The 21,810-nt window shown below is 48.0% G+C and overlaps 2 protein-coding genes across 8 annotated transcripts in view; one reads left to right on the top strand and one right to left on the bottom strand.

Moving 5' to 3' along the window:
* The window catches only part of LOC117355123 (RNA-binding protein 12B-like), a 28,347-nt gene extending 10,580 nt beyond the window's left edge, over nucleotides 1-17,767 (bottom strand). For 2 of the 7 annotated variants that reach the window (XM_033933206.1, XM_033933213.1), the window contains exons 1-3: nucleotides 17,703-17,767; nucleotides 15,417-15,506; nucleotides 14,430-14,539 (exon numbers count right to left, since the gene is read on the bottom strand). The gene's annotated coding sequence lies outside the window, so the exon portion shown is untranslated. Of the gene's footprint in view, nucleotides 1-14,429; nucleotides 14,540-15,416; nucleotides 15,507-16,066; nucleotides 16,190-17,702 lie in introns of all 7 variants that reach the window. The other 5 variants (XM_033933207.1, XM_033933209.1, XM_033933208.1 and 2 more) reach the window with 5 other exon arrangements.
* Nucleotides 17,768-17,846: 79 nt separating this feature from the next.
* The window catches only part of TMEM67 (transmembrane protein 67), a 959,807-nt gene continuing 955,843 nt past the window's right edge, over nucleotides 17,847-21,810 (top strand). The window contains exon 1 of the mRNA XM_033932787.1: nucleotides 17,847-17,928. The gene's annotated coding sequence lies outside the window, so the exon portion shown is untranslated. The remainder of the gene's footprint in view (nucleotides 17,929-21,810) is intronic.

Here is a 21,810-nt window from a genome sequence, read left to right as displayed (position 1 = left end):
TGTGTCCCTGTTGTATGATGTCCAACACCCATTGGTCCGAGGAGATGAGTTCCCTTTTCTGGAACTCAACAACCAGCCTTCAATACGAGGAGCTACGGTTATTGTGTCATTAGGACTTCTTGGAGGCGGAGCTAGTGTAAGAACCTGAAACCTGATGGCATCTGGGGTTGAAACAGCTAGCCCATGAAATTCTGGTAAAACCTACAAGAGGAATGAAAATTACTGCAACTACTTCCAGGGATATGTCAAAGCTTGTTATCTGAAAGGGACTTAAGGTGGAGGTCTGACACACTAGCCATAAGGTCATCTAGCCCCCTTCCAAAAACATTTACTCCTTAAAAGGGACTCTGTTAAGGGTTGCCTTAGAGCAGTGGTCTCAAACTCAAACCCTTTGCAGGGTCACATTTTGGATTTGTAGGTACTTGGAGGGCTGCAGAAAAAGCACAGTTACTTACCGTAACAGGTGTTATCCAGGGACAGCAGGCAGATATTCTCACATGTGGGTGACGTCATCTACGGAGCCCTCGCGCGGACAGCTTTTCAAGCAAACTTGATTGAAGTTTCAAGTTTGCTACACTGCACCACACATGTGCATGCCTTCTCGCCCACTAGAGGGCGCATCCCACCTCGTGGTCCTCAGTTCCATAACTAGCAAAGAAGCCATCCCCGGGGAGGCGGGCGGGTTGTGAGAATATCTGCCTGCTGTCCCTGGATAACACCTGTTACGGTAAGTAACTGTGCTTTATCCTAGGACAAGCAGGCAGCATATTCTCACATGTGGGTGACCTCCAAGCCAACCAAAAAAGGGCAGGTGGGAGGATGGCAATTTAGGAAAACAGATTACGTAACACCGACTGGCCAAACCGGCCGTCGCTTCTGGACAGTGGGAGGTGAACGTATGAACCGAAGACCAAGTGGCAGCTTTACATATGTTCTCCATAGGGGTAGAACGGAGGAAAGCAACCGAAGCTGCCATCGCCCGGACCTTATGCCCTGTGACTCGACCCGGGAGCGTAAGACCAGCCTGAGCGTAGCAAAAAGAAATACAAGCAGCCAACCAGTTGGACAAGGTGCGCTTGGAAACAGGATGTCCTAAACGATTAGGATCAAAGGACAAAAACAATTGAGGAACCTTCCGATGAGACCTGGTACGTTGGAGATAAAATGCCAACGCCCTCTTACAGTCAAGCGTGTGGAGCGCCGTCTCGCCAGGATGGGAGTGGGGCTTAGGAAAGAACACAGGAAGGACAATGGACTGATTGAGGTGGAAATCAGACACGATTTTAGGTAAAAATTTTGGGTGGGTGCGGAGAACCACCTTGTCATGATGAAACACCGTGAAAGGCGGGTCCACAACCAAAGCCTGCAACTCACTAATCCGTCGAGCAGATGTGAGGGCAATCAGAAAAACCACTTTCCAAGTAAGAAATTTGAGAAGAGACTTGTCGATAGGCTCAAAGGGAGGTTTCATCAGTTGAGCTAAGACAACATTCAAATCCCAAACGACGGGAGGAGGCTTCAGAGGGGGGCAAACATTGAGTAGACCTTGTGAAACGCGTCACCAGAGGATGAAGCGAAAGAGAACGTCCGTCCAAGTGACGATGGAAAGCAGAAATGGCACTGAGATGCACCCGAACAGATGTCGTCTTCAGGCCGGAATTAGACAGATGTAACAAATAGTCCAGCACCGAAGACACTGGGACCGAACCCGGATCCAGATGACGCGAGGAACACCAGGAGGAAAATCTGGTCCATTTCTGGGAATAACAAAGCCTGGTCGAGACCTTGCGCGAGGCTTCCAAAACTTCCCTCACCGATTGAGAAACCTGGACCGAAGTCAAGGGGAAAGGAACCAAGCGGTCAGGTGTAAGGACTGAAGATTGGGATGCAACAGCGAACCCCGACTCTGAGATAGCAGAGAGGGAAACACAGGTAGTAGCAGAGGCTCCCTGACACTGAGTTGAAGAAGCAGGGAGAACCAGTGTTGACGAGGCCATCGAGGCGCAATGAGAATCATAGTGGCTCTGGATGATTTGAGACGAACCAACGTCCTCAAGATCAGGGGAAAAGGAGGAAACGCGTAAAGGAACCTCCCTCCCCAGTCGAGAAGAAAGGCATCCGCTTCCAGACGGTCCAGGGAGTACATCCGAGAACAATACAGGGGTAGTTTGCGAGTCTCCGGGGAGGCAAACAGATCCACCTGCGGAGTCCCCCAGCGGCCGAAGACCTCGCGTAGGACTCTGGAGTTGAGTGACCACTCGTGCGGCTGGAGAAGCCGACTGAGTTTGTCTGCCAAGCAGTTCTGTTCTCCCTGGATATAGACCGCCTGTAGGAAGATGTTCTGGGAGATCGCCCATTCCCAAAGGCGCAGAGCTTCCCGGCAAAGGGACCAAGAGCCTGTCCCACCTTGCTTGTTCACATAATACATGGCCACCTGGTTGTCCGTTCGCACCAGGACTACCTGATCTCGGAGTAGGTGGCAGAACGCTCGAGCCGCCAGAAAAATGGCACGAAGCTCCAACACATTGATGTGACAGCGGCGGTCCTCCGCCGACCACAGTCCCTGGGTCCGCAGACCGTCCAGGTGGGCCCCCCACGCGTACTCGGAGGAGTCCGTGGTCAGAACTTTGCGATGAGGAGGGACGAGAAAGAGCAAACCTCCGGAAAGATTCGAAGAGTCGGTCCACCAACGGAGCGAACGTCTCAAAGAAGGAGTCACTGTTATGCGACGAGAGACAGGATCGCACTCCTGGCGCCACTGAAAGGCCAGAGTCCACTGAGGAATTCTCAAGTGCAGTCTGGCGAATGGAGTGACGTGGACTGTAGACGCCATGTGGCCCAGAAGCATCATCATGCGCTGAGCCGACACCACAGGTAAAGGAAGGATCTGACGGGCCAACCGTACCAAAGCCTCCAAACGAGGAGGCGGGAGGAATGAACGGAGGCGAACAGTGTCCAGCACTGCGCCTATGAACTGAAGTGACTGGGCCGGGCACAACTGTGACTTGGGAAAATTTACTTCGAACCCCAGTCGCTGAAGGAAGATGATAAACTGTAGGGTCGCTGAGATAACCCCCTCCCTGGTTGGGGCTTTGATCAGCCAATCGTCCAGGTATGGGAAGACCTGAAGCCCCCGAGACCTCAGGGCTGCAGCGACCACCACCATACACTTCGTGAAGACTCGAGGGGACGAAGCCAGGCCGAAGGGGAGGACCCGGTACTGTAGGTGTAGCTCGCCCACCTGGAACCGTAAGAATTTGCGGAAGGAGGGATGCACCGGAACATGGGTATACGCTTCCTTCAGGTCCAGGGAGCACATCCAGTCCCCTTCCTCCAAGAGAGGATACAAAACTGGAAGTGACAACATCCGGAATTTCTCCCGGACCAGGAACTTGTTGAGCTTCCTGAGGTCTAGAATGGGGCGCAAGTCCCCGGTCTTTTTTGGGACCAAAAAGTAATGGGAGTAAAACCCCCGCCCCTGCTGGTCGAGGGGTACAGGTTCCACAGCCCGAAGCCTTAACAAGGCCCTGGCCTCCTCCAGGAGGACGGGGAGTTGGGCCCGATCGTATGGGCGAGCCCCGGGTGGCTGTTCCGGTGGCATAGCGCAGAAATTTAGAGAGTAGCCCTCGGAGACGGTCCGGAGCACCCAGGCGTCGGATGTTATCTCGGTCCAAGCCACATAAAAGGACCGGAGTCGACCCCCTATGGGTAGGGGTTCCGGCATGAACGCGGAGGGGAACCCGCCCCATCCGCACAGACTGTCAAAAGGACGGCGCAGGCTTGGACGCGCTCTGCGGCTGAGGCTTAGATTGTCCGCCCCTCCCCTGATGAGGTGGACGCCGAGGTGGAGGCCTAGAAAAGGCCGTCGTCGTCTTTTGAGGGTAACGCCTTGCGGCGTGGCCCGAGGTTTCAGTCGGACCAAGGAGGCCAAAGAGCGTTCCTGCTCAGACAACCGCTTGGTCGCCGCCTCCAGGGATTCATCGAAAAGTTCGGACCCCACGCAAGGGAGATCCGCCAGACGCTCCTGCAGGTTAGGGTCCATGTCGAGGGTGCGCAGCCACGCCAGTCGGCACATCGCTACCGCAAAGGCCGACACCCTCGAGACAAGTTCAAATGCGTCGTACACCGCATGGAAGAGGTACAGGCGCAATTGAGAAAGGTTGGACATGAACTTGTCAAACCCCTCCCTACGGGAGACCGGCAGGTCCTCCCTGTACTGAGGGAGGTCCTTCACCATGCCCCTTAAATATGATGAAAACGTAAAGGCATAGTTAAGTACCCTGGTTGTCATGAGGGAATTCGCATAGAGGCAACGACCAAATTTGTCGAGGGTCCGACCCTCCCTACCGGGCGGAACCGCCGCAGAAACCCTGGAGGGTTGTGTCTTCTTCAGGGCCGACTCGACCAGCAAGGACTGGTGAGATAGTTGAGCCTTATCGAACCCCTTAGGTGGGATTGTTCTATACTTGCTCTCCATCTTGGACGGCACCGCTGTGACTGTAAGAGGTGAAATCAGGTTTTTAAGGAAGGTCTGAAGAAGGACCCTATTCAAAGGAAGCCTCGGTGTTTCCCTCGGGGGAGCGGGGAGGTCCTGCTCCACAAGGAACTCCTTAGTGTATTGGGATCCCGCCATGAGGTCCAGACCCAAAGCACGTGCCATGTCCTGAACAAAACCTGTGAAGGAGGACTGTCTGGCGGGAGGCGAGGGGGTTCTCGACCTCTCCGCCGAACAGAAGGGGGAAGCCTCATGGGAGTAGTGCGGCTCCCTACCGGACCCCGAGCCCCAAGAGGTCCTATCCAACGGCTTCGAGGGGGTCGGGGACCGTCCGCGTCTCGAAGACCCTCTGGGAGAAGTCCCAGGAGTCCGAGGGACCGAGGCACGCCCCCTCCTCCTCGGCGAGGAGTCACGAGAACCCCCTCGGACGGGAGAACGAAGCAACTCCGGGTTGTCGAGACGAAGCTCCGAGACCCGCAAGGCCTCACCCCCGAGAGGCGAGGAGCGAGTACGGCGCCGAGGAGAACCTCGCGACCGCTTGGGCCTCCTCGGACGGCGCCTCGCCCGAGGCCTGCCCGAGGGTGAAGAGCCCCGGGAGGACCTCGAGGAAGAGGAAATCCGACGCACCCTGCGCACCTTGTCACGGGGCCGTACGCTTCGCTCAGGCGGGGCCCCCGAGGTCGAAGTCGAGGGCAAGGTCGGGGTCGAGGCCGGTGCCGCCCCAGTGCCCGAGGGAATCAAGGCCGAGGCCGCCGAGGGCGGAGCCATCGAGGTCGGAGCAGCCGAGGTCGCGGCTTGCTGCAATTGCTCGAGGGCCCTGGAGAGCTCGAGGCAATCAGGGCTCATAACAGATCCTGGAACGCCGGGATCCCTACCATGGTAGGTAGGTCCGAGGCCGGGGGATGCTCCCTGGAGGGCGACCTCGGTCTCGAGTATTCCCTCAGGGCATTAGTGGCCGTAGTCTTTGGCGGGGCCGAGGACGACCCACCCGCCGTCGAGGAGCCCGAGGATGGCTTCTTAGTCGACCCTGGAGTCGAGGAAGGAAGAGAGGACTTACCCGAGGCAGGCTTAGGCCGGGGCCGACGTCGAGGCCTTCCCCGGTGCGGAGTCGACCGAGAAAAGCTCCGCCATCCTGGCACGGCGTCGGCGGAGCGCTCTGGCCTGAAAGGTGGAGCACCGATCACAAGAATCAGTCGGATGCTCGGGCCCCAAGCAGAGCAAGCACCACCGGTGTGGGTCTGTAATAGAAAGTAACCGCTCACACCGAGTGCACTTTTTGAAACCCGTCACAGGACGGGACATGAAACCCGAACCGGCCGGAGCAAGGCCTGCCGCGGCCGCGGCTCACGGGAGCCCCCGGAGCCGACAGAAGGCAAAAAAACCTCGGGTTTCTCAGTTTTTTTGTTAACGATCAAGAAAGAAAGAAAAGACAAAATAAATCACAGCGACCGACGAAAAAACAACCGGACGCAGCGACAGAAGGCAAAATTCACAGAGCTCAATTTCCACAGGGCTTCTGGCTCCGCGGAAAAAACTGAACTGAGGACCACGAGGTGGGATGCGCCCTCTAGTGGGCGAGAAGGCATGCACATGCGTGGTGCAGTGTAGCAAACTTGAAACTTCAATCAAGTTTGCTTGAAAAGCTGTCCGCGCGAGGGCTCCGTAGATGACGTCACCCACATGTGAGAATATGCTGCCTGCTTGTCCTGGGATAAAATAGTTAATGTCTTATTTAAAGAAATGACAATTTTGCATGAGATAAAAAAACTCTTCATAGTTTATAAATCTTTCCTTTTGGCTAAGTCTTAATAATAATATTGTAATTTATAGCTAAAGAGACATATGATCAAGAAACTTTTATGATGATAAACATACTGAGGGCCTCAAAATAGTACTTGGCGGGCCACATGTGCTCCCCGGACCAAGAGTTTGAGACCACTGCCTTAGAGGCTGAATCTCCAGCTCAGTGGTGAATCCAGAGCGTTCTGTGAGCTGATACTACATAAGCTGAGACTTTACCCAGAACCCTTATGTTATATAAAAAGGTATCTGCCAATAATCCATCCCCCCAAGATGTCCTGTCTGTCCAAATTAAACTAAGCTTTTCTGAGCAGGGACAGTCTATTTTATGTTAAATGTACAGCGCTGCCTATGCCCTTCAGCACTACAGAAATGATAAATAGTAGTAGCTCACCATCCATCTTCTATCTGTGTATGTATTGTTTCCCATATTCACTATCTCCCTTTTCTACGTCCCTTTCTTTTATTCCCTTGTGCCCATCTCCCTGCCTTCATCATCTCACTATTGTATGACCTCTTCCCCTATGTACAGCATCACTCCTCTATATTCCTATGCACCCCCCAAGTAACCTCCTTCTGCAGATCAAACAAAAAAAATTATAAAACTGAAATGAGCGACTCCCCTATTGAGTCAGCCCCTTTGCGCTTCCTGCCCTACCAGCCTTAGAAGCTTCAGCAACGAAGAGGCAACATCACAGGCCTTCTCCAGGACCCTCCAACTCCAGAGAAACCAGAGGTTACATTGAAAGAGGGACCCAGAGCAGACCTGCGACTTTGCTTCTTTATTGCTGAAGCTTCTAAGAGGCCGGTAGGGCCAGGGCAGGAGGCACAAAGGGGCCAACCCAGTAGGGAAGTCGCAGGTTTATTTGGCTGTAGGACCCGTGATCAGGAGGGAGGAGGTGGGCTGCCATACCTGCAATCGCAAGGGGGGCTGCTGGCTGGGAGAGGAGGTGGAGGGAGGTGACTTGCAGCATTCATCCTTCACTGCAGAAACAAGGCTCTTTACTGCTCCTGCGGGGCGTTGAATAGCCTTGTTCCTCAACCCGTGGCAAACCCAAATTTTCAGGAAACGGTCACCCTGTCATTCTCTACATGAAATCTGAGGAACTTTCAGTGGTCCAGAAATATAGGAAAGTGCAGGTGGGCCTCCATCAAATTCAGAGGCCAGAAATTGCTCCCAGTGCCACCACTGCTATGACTGATCTTAATGTCTCCATGGGAAAGTGCGGAAATTTCAGCACGGTACCAACATTCATAAGATCCAGAATGAGCCTCCATTCTTCTGAGCCTTTGTCATGCCCAAGAATATACAGTATCTGCCTGAGCCTGACTCTTCAGGCAGCAGACTATGGCCTGACTATCTAACAGTCTCTGAACTGTAGCCATGACCTTGCTTGCTTTCTCCATTCACCCCAATAGAGTCCACAAACCAGTCCGTTAAGGGCTGGGTGAATTCGAGCTTGTAACTGCTCTGAATCATCTCCAGTACCCAATGATCTGACGAGATTGGAGCCCAGGCCTCTGCATAGTCCAAGAATTGCACCCCTATCTTCAGAGGAACTGCTCCGGACCTGGCATTATTGTGCTTTTCTGGAGGTTGGAGAAGAATGAGAACTGGAGGCTTGGCTCTGCCTGGCTCCAAAGAGGGATTTTTGAGAGGTTCCTCCTGAGTTCTGCTGAAAGCCCTGATGCCACTAAAATTAGACCACCCGGGGCCTATGTTTTGGTCTGCTGTCAGGTAGAGATCTCGGCCAATCTACCACTACATGACCTACCTACACTACACGACGGTCATGATTTTGTCCGGTCCCTTTCTGAACAGCATTGTCAATTGTAAGAAGTCTGCTAAGGGTAGTCTCGGATGCAGAATCTCCCACCCATTGCCTGATCCAGAGCATTCTGCAGGCTGAGAATGAATACGCTGAAATCTTATTTATGACTCTGAAGTTGTAGAGTATCAGCTACGTAATCCACTCCAGCTAAGAGGATCTGGGGTAAATGCTTGCCCTCCGCCAGCTCAAGTCCCTGCAACCTGGTATGACAGGCACATGTCACAAAAGGAAGCTGCTGCTGCAAACTACTTTGATTCCCAAGGCCAGCACTTCGAACTGTCTTAATCACATCCAGGACAAAAACTTGTATTGAAAATCCTTGCACTTTACTATGGCAAATTACAACCTGTAAACTGTAAATTATGTTTATTGGTATTAAATCCCTAATATGTGATGAGTTAGGATAAACCTGTAACCAAGATAAATTGTAACCTTTTAACTTTATATTATGTGTTAGGCTATAACCCGTTCTGATACAAACGTGAATAGGGATGGAAAAGACAGACCCTGATTGATTTTCAGAGGCTTGTGTTCATGAGGAGCTAGCTAAAATAAAGGCCGGTTGGTCTACATCTGAGGATGCTGAAAGAACTTAAGGAGTACTGGTCGACAAGTCAATGAAGCCACCGCGCAATGTGTGGCGGCGGCAAAAAGGGCGAACCGAATGCTAGGAATGATTAAGAAGGGAGGGATCACAAACAAATTGGAAAAGGATATCATGCCGCTGTACTGGGCCATAGTACGCCCCCACCTGGAATACTGCATCCAGCAATGGTCGCCGTACTTAAAGAAGGACACGGTACTACTTGAAAGGGTCCAGAGAAGAGCAACTAAAATGGTTAAGGGGCTGGAGGAGTTGCCATACAGCGAGAGATTAGAGAAACTGGACCTCTTGTCCCCTGAAAAGAGGAGACAGATGGGACATGATTGAAACGTTCAAGATAATGAAGGGAATAGACTTAGTAGATAAAGACAGGTTGTTCACCCTCTTCAAGGTAGGGAGAACGAGAGGGTACTCTCTAAAGTTGAAAGGGGATAGATTCCGTACAAACATAAGGAAGTTCTTCTTCACCCAGAGAGTGGTGGAAAACTGTAATGCTCTTCCGGAGGCTGTTATAGGGGAAAGCACCCTCCAGGGATTCAAGACAAAGTTAGACAAGTTCCTGCTGAACCAGAAAGTACGCAGGTAAGGCCAGACTCAGTCAGGGCACTGGTCTTTGACCTATGGGCTGCCGCAGGAGTGGACTGCTGAGCACGATGAACCAATGGTCTGACCCAGCAGCAATTCTTATGTTCTTATGAAGTTCTGGTAGCTCCGCTGACTGACCTTTTCAACGAGTCTCTAAAGTCGGAAGCGATACCGGAGGACTGGGGAAGGGCGGTTGTGGCTTCTCTCCACAAGAGAGAAAGTAAGTCTGACTTCTGTGGTAAGCAAATTAATAGAAACACTTAAAACAGAGAATGGTCAAGTTTCTGGAATCCTGTGGATACCTTCTGCACAGTGTTCCACAGACGTCCAATAAATAAACTGAATACCCTTGGGATAGGTTCCAAAGTGACGGGCTGGGTCAAGAACTGGTTGAGTGGAAGGTGACAGAGGATAGTGATCAATGGAGATCATTCTGAAGAAAAGGATGTTACCAGTGGTGTGCCTCAAGGTTCTGTTCTTGGGCCTATTCTTTTTAACATTTTTATAAACGATATTGTTGAAGAGTTGTCGGGTAAGATTTGCCTCTTTGCAGGCGATACCAAAATCTGCAGTAGAGTAGATACGCTGGATGGTGTGAACAACATGAAGAAAGATCTGGCAAAGCTTGAAGAATAGTCTGGCAACTAAAATTTAATGCTAAGAAATGCAAGGTCCTGCATCTGGGCTGCAAAAACCCGAGGGAATGGTACAGTTTAGGGGGAAGAACTTATGTACATGATAGAAAAGCGGGACTTGGGTGTGATTGTAAGTGATGATTTTAGGTGGCCAAACAGGTTGAAAAGGTGACAGCGAAAGCTAGAAGGATGCTAGAATGCATAATGAGAGGTATGGCCAGTAAGAAAAATGAAGTATTGGTAAGAGAACAATGCTGCAAGGAAAACAGACCCCGAGCTCCAAAAGGTTTCTGCAGACTATCCAATAGGTACCAGAGGGATTGGCCTGCCAGCTGCAGACCTATCTGCTTCTCCTCCATGTAGCAGAGCTGGAGCCTCAACGAGAGGAGCTCCAAGTACCAAATCCTTCAAATACTATGAAAGGCCAAAAAATAAAACTAAGCAGATCAAAAATGTGACTCCTAGCTCCTGTGGAGAAGGAAAAACTTAAAGGGGCAGCAAAGTCCTGTAGTGGAGGAAGAATTCAAAAGCTGGGAGTGGATTCCTTCTGCACACTGGGATATTACCTGTCCATCTAGAACAGGGGTGTCAATCTCAAATCACAAAAGGAGCCGACATAGTTGTGGGCCAAATTTTTTATTAAAGATACTTAGGGGACCTTTTATTAAGGTACGCTAACCAATTTAGAGTTCACTAAATGCACACCTTAATAAAAGGACCCCTTAGTCTTAGTAGAAGTATAGGGTTACAACCTCTCCAACCCCACACTGGCTCTGTGACAGGCCAAAATTAAAAACAGAAGCCTAAAATAGCTGGAAGGGTGCAGGCAACCACAAGCGGCGAAAGCAGAGGAAGGCGCTCGTGAATGCCAAAGCCACAAAAAGGTGGTATACAAGTCCCCATTCCACTTTCCTTTTGATTGATTACCTTCTATGTATTCTTTACTTTTAATTTTGAAGTTCCCCCCTTATTTCCTATAGTTTTCTTTGTATCAATTAAGTTTTGTTAAATGGATATTCGTCTGTTTTGTCTTCCCCTTTAATACAATTTGTAAAATGCTTAGAAGTTGTGATTTGCGTTTAATCAAAATTTTTAATAAACTTGAAACTTATATTACATGCAGTTAAGGAGCCGGGAAGACCATGGTGCAGGCCACTCATTCCTCATATCCAATATCTCTTTCCCTCCCTCTGTGCATCTAATTTCCCCCTTCTCATCCTCAATCCTCTCACTGGATCTCTCTCTTCCCTCCTCTCCCCATGTTCAACACCCTTCTCCCTCCTTGCTCACCCTCCACATCTCATAAATCACCTCTTTGCCTCCTTGCATCCCTCTCAATTTTAGTGATCTCCCTCTTACCCAATCTGATGCTCCTGCGCCAGATCCACAAGAAGCTATGGTGTCTGTGTGTGTGCTGCTGCTGGGTCTGTCTGACCCAGGGTGCAGGCAGCAGGGAGGACCAGGCGGACCTGAATGTTGACAGCAGCCGGGAGGACCAGGAAGAGAGCAGTCCGCTGGGAGGGCCAGCCGGGAGATTGCAGGCAGACCCAAATGTGAAGAGCGACAGGAGCACAGCATGGTGCACTCCCAGCAGGCCAGCAATATTGGAAATTTTTATTTGTCTGGCGGGCCAAATTCTAGTACACCGCGGGCCAGTTTGACACGTCCGATATAGAATGATACCTATTGGACTAGAAAGGACGTTTGTGTCTAAAATACACACCATATATACTCAAATCCCCCCCCAGGCTCTGCAGCCCAACCCCCCTACTCCCTATACCCTTTTCCCCCTCTAGTTATCTAGTGATAGGCCAGGACAGGAGGGATCCTTCCTGTCCAATACTAACAATTTTGTACACACCCCCCACACACACTCCTCGAGGGTCCTGGAGCAGGCCTGTGATGTTGCCTTCTTCTTTGCTGAAGCTTCTAAGAGGCTGGTAGGGCAGGAGGCGCAAAGGGCCTGACCCAATAAGGGAGTTGATCGTTTGGGGAATCGCTTGTTTTCCCTGGTGGTCCAGTGGCTTATCCTGTACTAAACCCCTCCTGCTGATCTCGCAGCCAGCAACGCAACCTGGCCGTCACACAGGAGAAAGCTTTAAGCTCCCGCCCTGCCCCACTCCCTGAATGGGTGCCGCGAGAACCGAGAGTCCCACAAGAACTGGCAACACTCGGCGTACTGCTGGCCGCAAGATTGGCAAGGAGGGGCTCGGCTCGAGATACACCACTGGACCACCAGGGAAAAAGTACACGAGGGAGGAAGGGGTAAAAAATTGTTAGTATCAGCCGGGACAAGGGAGGAATCCCTCCTGTCCTGGCCTAACTGAAGGCCTGCAGCACATCCAGGAGGGTGCCGGGTGGTCACTGGGTGATGACCCGAATATAGGACGAGACTCCCCCATTTTTGGCCCCAAAATCTCATCCTATATTCGAGTATATACAGTACCTTAATCAACACAGCAATATTAGCACCAACAGCAAGTCAGCAATATTAGCACCAACAGAAAAAAAACAAAACATAGTATGCCTTGGTCATCTGCAGAGATCTAAAATTGCCACACGTGTATTTTTCCCCGTAAAACTTCTATAAGATGTCTATTTCTATAATCAATGACTGCGTGGATTCATGTTTGTTCAGAGTACAGTACTCCATGAAATTCGCAGGCGTTACGTTCTCAGAGTGATCGCAAATGTTGAAAAACTGCAAATATTGAAAGAGTACTGTAATCAACACTCCCCCTCCTCTCTTGCCCCGGCCCCTGTAGGAATCACCGTTGACCAATTGAAGCAGGAAAGAGCATAAAATATTTGTGTGGATTGAGAGAAAAGAAATGTTACAGGAGGGATGAGAGTGGTAATAAGGATATAGGGGACGAGAGGGATAGATGGTGCATGGGGAGAAGGAAAAATGAACATGAAACTATGCGGAAATACTGTCAAAAGTCTCATCAAATTTTTTTTCTTTATTTTTAAGTACGTGAAGTTTTGTTTTTGTGTTAAATGCATATATACTCATTGTATTAAAAATCATCTCTCAAAACCCCTTCTCTATCCATTGCAGCTCTTTGTAAATCTTGGGTCAATCATTTAGGATAAAATGGACCTTTGCTTTTAAAAAGGTTTCTGACCCCTGCCCTATCATATTCTCTGAAGTAGGTATAACTCTGGTAATAGCTCTTTGGCTCTATGCACAAGATCAGCTCCCTGGTTCTGAATCCAGCTACTGAATCTTAGGGCTCCTTTTACTAAGCTGTGCTAGCGTTTTTAGTGCGCGCTAACCCCCGCATTACACAGAAAATACTAACACCAGCTCTATGAAGGCGTTAGCATGTAGCACGCGCTTAAAACGATATCACAGCTTAGTAAAAGGAGCCCTAAGTAACCTGGGCAATTGTATGTGCAGGATTTTAACAGTAGTTCACTGACTAGAGCATTTGATATCTTGAAGGTCATGTTAGAACCTCATGCAAATTTGGGGAGACACCCTCCTGAACCTTTTGCATATATAAAGCTTTTGGTGCATCTGTGCCTCCTTGAGATTTTAGTACATATTTGGAACCAAAACATTTTCTTTCTTTTTTTTTATATAGAATGTAGTCTCCATTTACACTTAAAATTCCAGACATGAGTTTGTAGTCCATGGAAGGCTAAAAAGGTAATCCAGCTAAGTTAATTGAACAAAACCTCTATTAAAAGTTTGCTGGTACTAGTGCACCAGACGTTTGAAAAGATTAAAAGCTGAAAATAATGCTTCCTTAGCAACAAAATAAAGGCAACCAATTTCCTGTGGCTCCAACAAGCATGAGATGTTATATCCAGTCATAGAGCAGAATACAACTCAGTTACAAAAGTATCCAAGACCAGATACTTCATTTAATGCTAAAAGACCATTTCATGCGCAACTGGGTCAGTTAGACCAAATAAACTCATCCCAAAACCTAAGAGCCTATTATCCACTTCCAAATGAAAGGCCAGGATACAAAATCCCTAGTTGGCAAGTGATTTCCTGACCCTAGAGTGAAAAAGCAAAACAAAAAACCTTTGTAGATTCCTACAAATTCCGTTTAATTAAAATTATCTGATAAAAAAATTGCTGCTTTTTGAAGCAAAATTCCTTTCTATGTAATGCCATTTGGTCTTGAAAGAAAGGCACAAAGTGATCTCATTAAAAGCACAAATTTTTCACTACAGCGTGGCTTAAAGAGTAGGATTACTATACACTATGCCCAAAATGATGAACATACTTAATCCTTGGTACCAGTTATCTAGCAAGGCACTAACTTCTTTTTAAATATTATGACCAATGAGAAGCCATGATAAGCCATATTTCTTGTAGAAATCTTCAAATCTTCCATCCATTTTCCCCCCAAGACGTAGCTGCTGCTCTCTGAAGAACTTCTGCTCTCTTTTACCCCTGCCTCATCTTAATTCAGTTTCTTAGGATTTTATCATACACAATATGATTGTTAGAACCTTACCAACTGCACTTCCGTGAAGACACTGTTAGCTATCAATTTTTCAAGTTACAATTCAAATTAATTGTAACAAGAATCCAAGCCGAAGATGTATTTAAAGGAAAGTTCAGTATCTGAAAAACATAATATACGTGTTACCATGATAATATTAAATTTGCCAAGATATAAATCAATGCAACTCAAAGGCATATCAAAACAGCTGACAGTTCTTCCTCTCAAGGAACAATTGAAAACTGAAAAAGATACAACACTGAAAAGCCACCAAGTACATCCTGCATTCCAATACAACCTGGAAACCAGCATCTCTCAGAGGGATGTACATGCTGGACAAACAGTACCAGAAAACAATAAATGGCTCAAGTCAGCTTTTTCTGGAACACATCTTTTCTCATTGGCATATAGGTCTGAACATAGCAGCTTTGACTTTCTAGATTCTGCAGTTGTAAAAAAAAAAAAAAAAAAAAAGATATCCCAGATGATTCATGTAAGCACAATTTTTTAAAAAATGCCTACAATCTGAATCTGGGGAGCGCCCTAGCTCTCATCATCTGCAAACCCAAATAGGCACAGCATCATATAATGTATTTATGGACTTAAGTGTGTGTGTGTGTGTGGGGGGGGGGGTGTTGGAACAGTTCCTTACAGAATAGAGGGCATATGAAATCTCCAAACACAGCTAACGTGCTATACAAATTTGGAGTGGATAACTTTTTTTTATTGTTTTCCTTTTTTGGGGGGAGGGGGTATTATGACAGTGATTTCAAAAGCTGCCTTCTCTTCAGAAAGCAAGATAAAAATTGTACTTTATTTTATAAAGCTAACAAAATATGAACAACGCAAGGTAATGGTGGAATAGAAATCTCTAATGTAATGTAATAACCATTATTTGTACCTACATACCAACACTCACTATAGGGTTCATCACTTAAAGTCTCATAGGATTAAAGAATATATTCTTAATGGAGTAGCTGCATTATTTGATTTACTTACATAGTGACAGTAAACAGCAGCAGACTAAGACCAGAATGGCCCAACCAATCTGCCCAGCAGCAATTTGTGCAGTTTGGGGAGATAAGTTGACTGCAATAAAAATGCATCCATTAAAAAAATTCCATATAACACAAAATGACAATTACTAAAGTATATAAAAGAAAATAGCAACCATTTTCTTTCAGTGGCCTAGTACAATTGTTTTCAGGATATCTATAATAAATATGCATGAGATTTGCACACAATAAAAGCAGTGCATGCATATTCATTGTGGGTATCCTGAAAACATATCTGGTTGAGTGGACTGGTTTGAGAACCACAGCTCCAGCTCTTCAGTAATTTACTGTCCCTTTTCCTATGTATTACTGGAGAACATTTTTGGGCTGCTTTTCAGAATATCCACGAGAAATTTGTATACAATTGAAATAAAGTGCATGTTTGCAGAATCTCTTCATATTTTACTACTATTACATTACTAGAAATTTTGTGCAACTAAATACAAGAGCCTGCTTAAGAGAGCTCATAATCTAATAAAAATAAAAACCAAGCAGCTGGATTTTTTTCTCCCATTTTTCACAGGGGCACTTGTGTCACTATCCTCAAGTTTTCAGAATCTTCACAATGATAACGCATGAGATGGATTTGCATACCAAGGAAGTAGTGCATGAAAGTGTATGTCATGCATGTTCATTCAGCTGGATAGCCTGAAAACCCGACTGGCTGGTTATGCCCCGAGGACTAGATTGAGAAGCATTGCTTCACACAACGCTTAACTAAGCAAAGAAAATTGACAAATGAACAAACTTTAAAAAAGCGCTCATTTTCTCCGTTTCTATTTTGTCACAGTAATAAATTTATAAGGAAGAGCTTAAGTTTTTTTTAATCCCCTCAAAATTACATAAGGGAAACACTGTGTTATCGAGACCTTCAATACATGCAAAAGTATAAAAAGATCAAACCCGAGTTTCAAAGCATCCTATCTTATACAGACGTAAAGAGCTATAATAAAGTAGCATAGATCAACATCCTGATAAGTCAAAATTATCCACAAGGGAAGAAACGCTGTGCTATAGAGATCTTCAATACATGCAAAAGTATAAAAAGATCAAACCCGAGTTTTAAAGCATCCTATCTTATACAGACGTTAAGAGCTATAATAAACTATCGTAAATAAACATCCTGATAAGTCAAAATTATCCACAAGGGAAGAAACACTGTGCTATAGAGATCTTCAATACATGCAAAAGTATAAAAAGATCAAACCCGAGTTTTAAAGCATCCTTATACAGACGTTAAGAGTTATAATAAACTATCGTAAATAAACATCCTGATAAGTCAAATGATTCTTCACTATCCCTTAAAGCTAAGGGCAAACATTCTTACATGCTACTTTCCAATTACAAACAGTCCAACCATCAAAAAAGTCACATATAATCTGTACTTTTTCGCTTAAGTATCGATTTCAACTGACAATGGAAAACATTTAACCTCAGTCTAACCCACAAAAAAAGTTAAAGAAAGCAAAAAGCCTGCTAAGATAGCCCATTTTTGAAACTTTTAAGCATAAAATGCTTTAAAAAAAATCCCAAGAGTTAAAAACGGCTTAATGACGATTCATACAGACAAATCCCAGGTGAAAGCGTTAATATTACATTACTTACTACACCCACAACAGGACCAGAGCCGATACCTATGTCACTAGCTGCTTGAAGGGGGGAAAAAAGGTAGGGGGGAGTACACGACTTTAAGTTTTTACACGTATGAAAAAATAAAACTTTCTTGTCTAGGGAACCTTAACTATTATTAAAAAAAAAACAAGAAACCAAACCCTGCTACTAAATATATATATATAACTCCCAGCATAGTATTGCCGAATGGACGAGAGACCAACAATAAAACGCAGAATATCCTGCCTATACCAAACCCGATGTTAATCCCTTTTTTTTTCCACTTACAAGTTAAAGTAATTCTTTCTATAACGGCAAAGAAGAGTTTGAACTTCTTACAAGTTGCGAATGAAAACATCCGCAACATTAACCACCATCACAACTTTCCCGCCACCCATGCTACAATTACCCTGATAATACAAAAGAATCTCATCTCAAAGCGGGGCCCACTTTCCTTTTCTCGAATTAAGTCCACACCCAGCGTTGTACTCACTTAACAAAAAAACAACATCTTCTCCTCCACGCCTTCCCCCCAATAAACATACATAGTCAACATAAAAGTCAAGAATTACAATAATTAAAGAGTAAGATGAACCTCTAGAAAAAAAACCTCACGTACTGCTTTACAAAGAATATTCCCCACTCACACACCCCGATCAAACCTGCATCAAAATGGCGCTCTTGGTTTCTTAAGCAAGGAAGTCAAGACGTAATGTCTGAAAATGCGCATGCGCACGTGTTATTTCGCGTCACTGATTGCCACATTTCTATGACGACGCAGCGCCAACGAACAAACGTAGAATGCTCCTGTTGCGTGTAACGGCCATTTTGTGACTGGTAATGAGGTACGGGTTTAGCTACCCAATTTCAAAAGAATTTTTGTCGAGTTTAAAAATTTGCCATGCTAAAAGGCTAAGCAGTAGCTATCGATATCAGGGATATAAGTCCCACAATACATCAGGATAAGGTTATTGGTATGACAAATGAACTAATAAATAGATTTATAATAGAATGAATTACTAATATATTTTGCAAACAGTTTGGTGGTGTTAATTATTGCAGGATGTAATACCGTGTCTTATATTAATTTTGGGCCCTAAAAACGCACTAGATCTTATTTTTGGGGTAGGTCTTGTTTTTTCATGTACAATTATCATCTCTCCCTTCCTCTTCTCCACCCCAATTCTTTCTCTTTCCTTTCTCTCCCCCACATGTGCAGCATCCTCTTGTGCCATTCCTCTTTCTATCCTTACCTCCCTCCCTCCCATCCCTTGTGCAGCAGAACTCTTGCACAGCTTCAATCCCTCCCACCCCCTCAGTGCAGCATCTTTCTATCCACCCTTCCCCCCGCACCACCGAACCCCCACTGATACTTCTCTCTCTCCCTCCAATTAGAGCGCCGCAGACTGTAAGATACAGTACCTTGCAAGCATCAGCGTGCAGCAATCTAATAGGGCTGCTTCGTGGCCTTCTACCACCCTGGCATTCCTCTGATGCATCACTAATGATGTCATCAGCAGCGTGGCAGAGAAACGCTCGGTTGTCGGAAGGCCACGAAGTAGCCTAATTAGATTGCTGCACACTGCCGTTTGCAAGGTACTGTATCTTGCGATCAGCGGAGTTCTAATGGGAGAGAGAGATGGAAGTGTCAGCGGGGGTTGGGGGTGCTGCTGCCAGTGACTAGGGCTTATATTAAGACCTACCCCGACTTATTTTTGGGTTCGGTCTTATTTTTAGAGAAACACGGTAACATATAGAGACAGTAAGAGAAAGGTATAACACATGAGAAAAGCAGTCCACAAGATGAGTAAGATTCTGAGAGACTTTGAGTAAAGTAATATAAATTTACTTTTTGGACCCCAAAAGGGTGCCCTCTGCACAGAAATTGGCAAGATGGATACACCTGGCATAGTACATTCATTAAATATATAGTATAGTCTGTACAATCTTTAGTTAGCCCCTCCAGCATGTCTGCTCATTGGGTAGAGCAGTACACAGTTCACAAACTCTAAAATCCTTCACACCTACTTCCTATCTTTCCACCCCTTATTCAGATCCTAACCATATTTACAGCTGCTCATATTTGGGCACTGTTCCCTCCTTGCACATACTCGCCCCTCATGTATAATAATAATAATAATAATAACTTTATTTTGTATACCGCCATACCCAGAGAGTTCTAGGTGGTTCACAGCAATTAATTAAGATTACAGACAATGAAAATCATTGGAATTAGCATATTATCCCAGGACAAGCAGGCAGCATATTCTCACATGTGGGTGACGTCACCTACGGAGCCCCGACGCGGACAGCTTTTCAAGCAAACTTGAAGAAGTTTCAAGCTTGCTGTGCTGCACCACGCATGTGCATGCCTTCTCCCTCCACTAGAGGGCGCATCCCCACCTCGTGGTCCTCAGTTCTGTAGTTTCCGCAGAGCCAGAAGCCCTGTTCTAGTGTTTCTCTGTGTTGACTGCCTTCTTGCACCGCGGCTTTATTGTTTTCTTCGGAGTCGCTGTGCGTGTTGTTTTCTCTTGTTTATTTCCTTCGTTAATAAAAAAAAAAAAAAAAGTTGATCGTGTTTTTGGCTTCCGGGGGCTCCCAGGTTGCCGTGGGCCGCGTGGCCTCGATCGGTCACGGTCTCTTTTTAGATTTCATGTCCCGGCCCTTGTTGGGGTTTAAAAAGTGCACCAAGTGTGATCGGCTGTTGTCGATCACCGACCCCCATCGGTGGTGCCTCTTGTGTTTGGGTGTTGACCACCCTACGGATTCGTGCCTCCGGTGCGCGATTTTTCAACCTCGGGCCCTCCGCCGACGTCGTGCACGCATGGCGGAGTTGTTTGTTGTTGAGTCCTCGGCGGCCCCGGCCTTGACCTCGGCCTTGGCGGCCCCGCCTCGCCTGTTTTTGACATCGAAGCCCTCGTCCTCGGGCTCGAAGCCTTCCCAGGGTAAGTCCCCGCTTCCCTCCTCAGGAGCTGGTCCCGCGAAGAAGCCATCCTCGGGGTCCTCGGCGGGGCCTGGTGGGTCGACCCCGGCCCGGTCTTCCAAGTCCTCTACTCCCAGGGAATACTCGTTCCCGAGGTCGCCCTCTGTAGAGTGCACTGTGGCTACCGACATGCCGTCTATGATGGCGGTCCCGGTTTTTCAGGACATGCTCCGGGCTCTTATTTCATCGGAGCTGTCCACCGCCTTTGGCCCATTTACAGCCTGCCTCAGCCCCGGCCTCTGCCCCGGCCCAGCCTGAGCGTAGCATCCGTGTGCCCCGGGATAGGGTGCGCCAGACTAGACGGATCTCATCGTCGGAGTCTTCCTCCGGGGCCTCGCTGGGCTCTTCGTCTGCGGGCCGCCCTCGCTCGAAGCGCCGGTCTAAGCACTCGAAGCGTTCCAGGGGTTCCCCTCCGAGGCGGGGGCACTCCCCGCGGGACCGGGACGTTGAGGCGCTTCGGGTCTCGGAGCTTTCACTCTCGAATCCGAGGTTGCTTCGTTCGCCCCCTCGGAAGGGCTCGCTCCGGGGGTCCCGGGATTCCTCTCCGAGGCGTCGGAAGGTCGCGGTGCCCTGGACCCCGAGGGACTCCTCGGGACCTCGGAGGTCCGAATCCCGGCGCGTTCACTGGGCGCTGCCTCGTGGGGGTCTGACCCCGGTGCGGGCCGTGAACCCCGATACTCTCGTGAGGCCTCACCGTCTTTTTCAGCGGCTCGGGGCTCTCACTCTCCTACCCCAGATGAGGACCGGTCCGGCCTGCGTCAGTCCTCGTTTTCGAAGTTTGTTCAAGATATGGGACGGGCCTTGGATCTGGACCTTTTAGCGGGGTCCCAATATTCTAAGGAGTTCCTGGCGGAACAGGATCTGCCTTCCCTGCCTAGGGAATCGCCCCGCCTTCCTTTGAATCCAGTTCTGCGTCAGGCTTTTTTGCGGAACCTCGAATCCCCCTATGCCGTGACGGCTGTTCATTCCAAAATGGAATCCAAATACCGCACGTTGCCCTGTAAAGGGTTTGAGCGGGCGCAGTTATCCCACCAATCGTTGATGGTGGAATCCTCCTTTAAGAAAACTCAACCTTCACGGATTTCCGTTGCGGTCCCGCCGGGCCGCAAGGGCCGCACTCTAGATAAGTTTGGACGGAGACTCTATCAGAACTCCATGATGGCTAATCGAGTTCTGAATTACGCATTTACCTTTACATCATATCTCCGCCATCTGATAAAGTCCTTGCCGACCTTCCAAGGGGTCCTCCCTGCTTCTCACCGGGACGAATTTGGAAGACTGGTCGAGTCCCTCTCCCAGCTCCGCTTGTTTCTGTTTCATGCCACCTATGATGCCTTTGAGCTCACCTCTAGGGTGTCCGCGTTCGCTGTTGCGATGCGCCGGCTGGCATGGCTTAGGATCGTCGATATGGATCCTAATCTGCAGGAGCGCCTGGCCAATCTGCCCTGGGTGGGCTCAGAGCTCTTTGACGAGTCCCTCGAGGCTGCTACAAAGCGCCTCTCTGAGCACGAGCGGTTTTTCGCTTCTCTGGTACGTCCTAAGGCGAAACCGTCGGCTCCTAAGACCTACCGGGCTCCGCCTAGGCGTTACCCTTAGAAGACCACGCCGGCTTTCTCTAGGCCACCCCCTTGAAGGCCTCCTCAGCAGTGTCGCACACAGCAGCAGAAGCCTCAGGCGCAGGAGGCGTCTAAACCCGCCCTGTCTTTTTGACGCTCTGAGCGGTTGGGGGCGGGGCCCCTCCGCA

This window comes from Geotrypetes seraphini, chromosome 2 (genome assembly GCF_902459505.1).
Source record: "Geotrypetes seraphini chromosome 2, aGeoSer1.1, whole genome shotgun sequence".
NCBI classification, from domain to species: Eukaryota; Metazoa; Chordata; class Amphibia; order Gymnophiona; family Dermophiidae; genus Geotrypetes; species Geotrypetes seraphini.
Note: the sequence above shows the minus strand (reverse complement) of the source record. Positions and strands in the feature narration are given on the sequence as shown.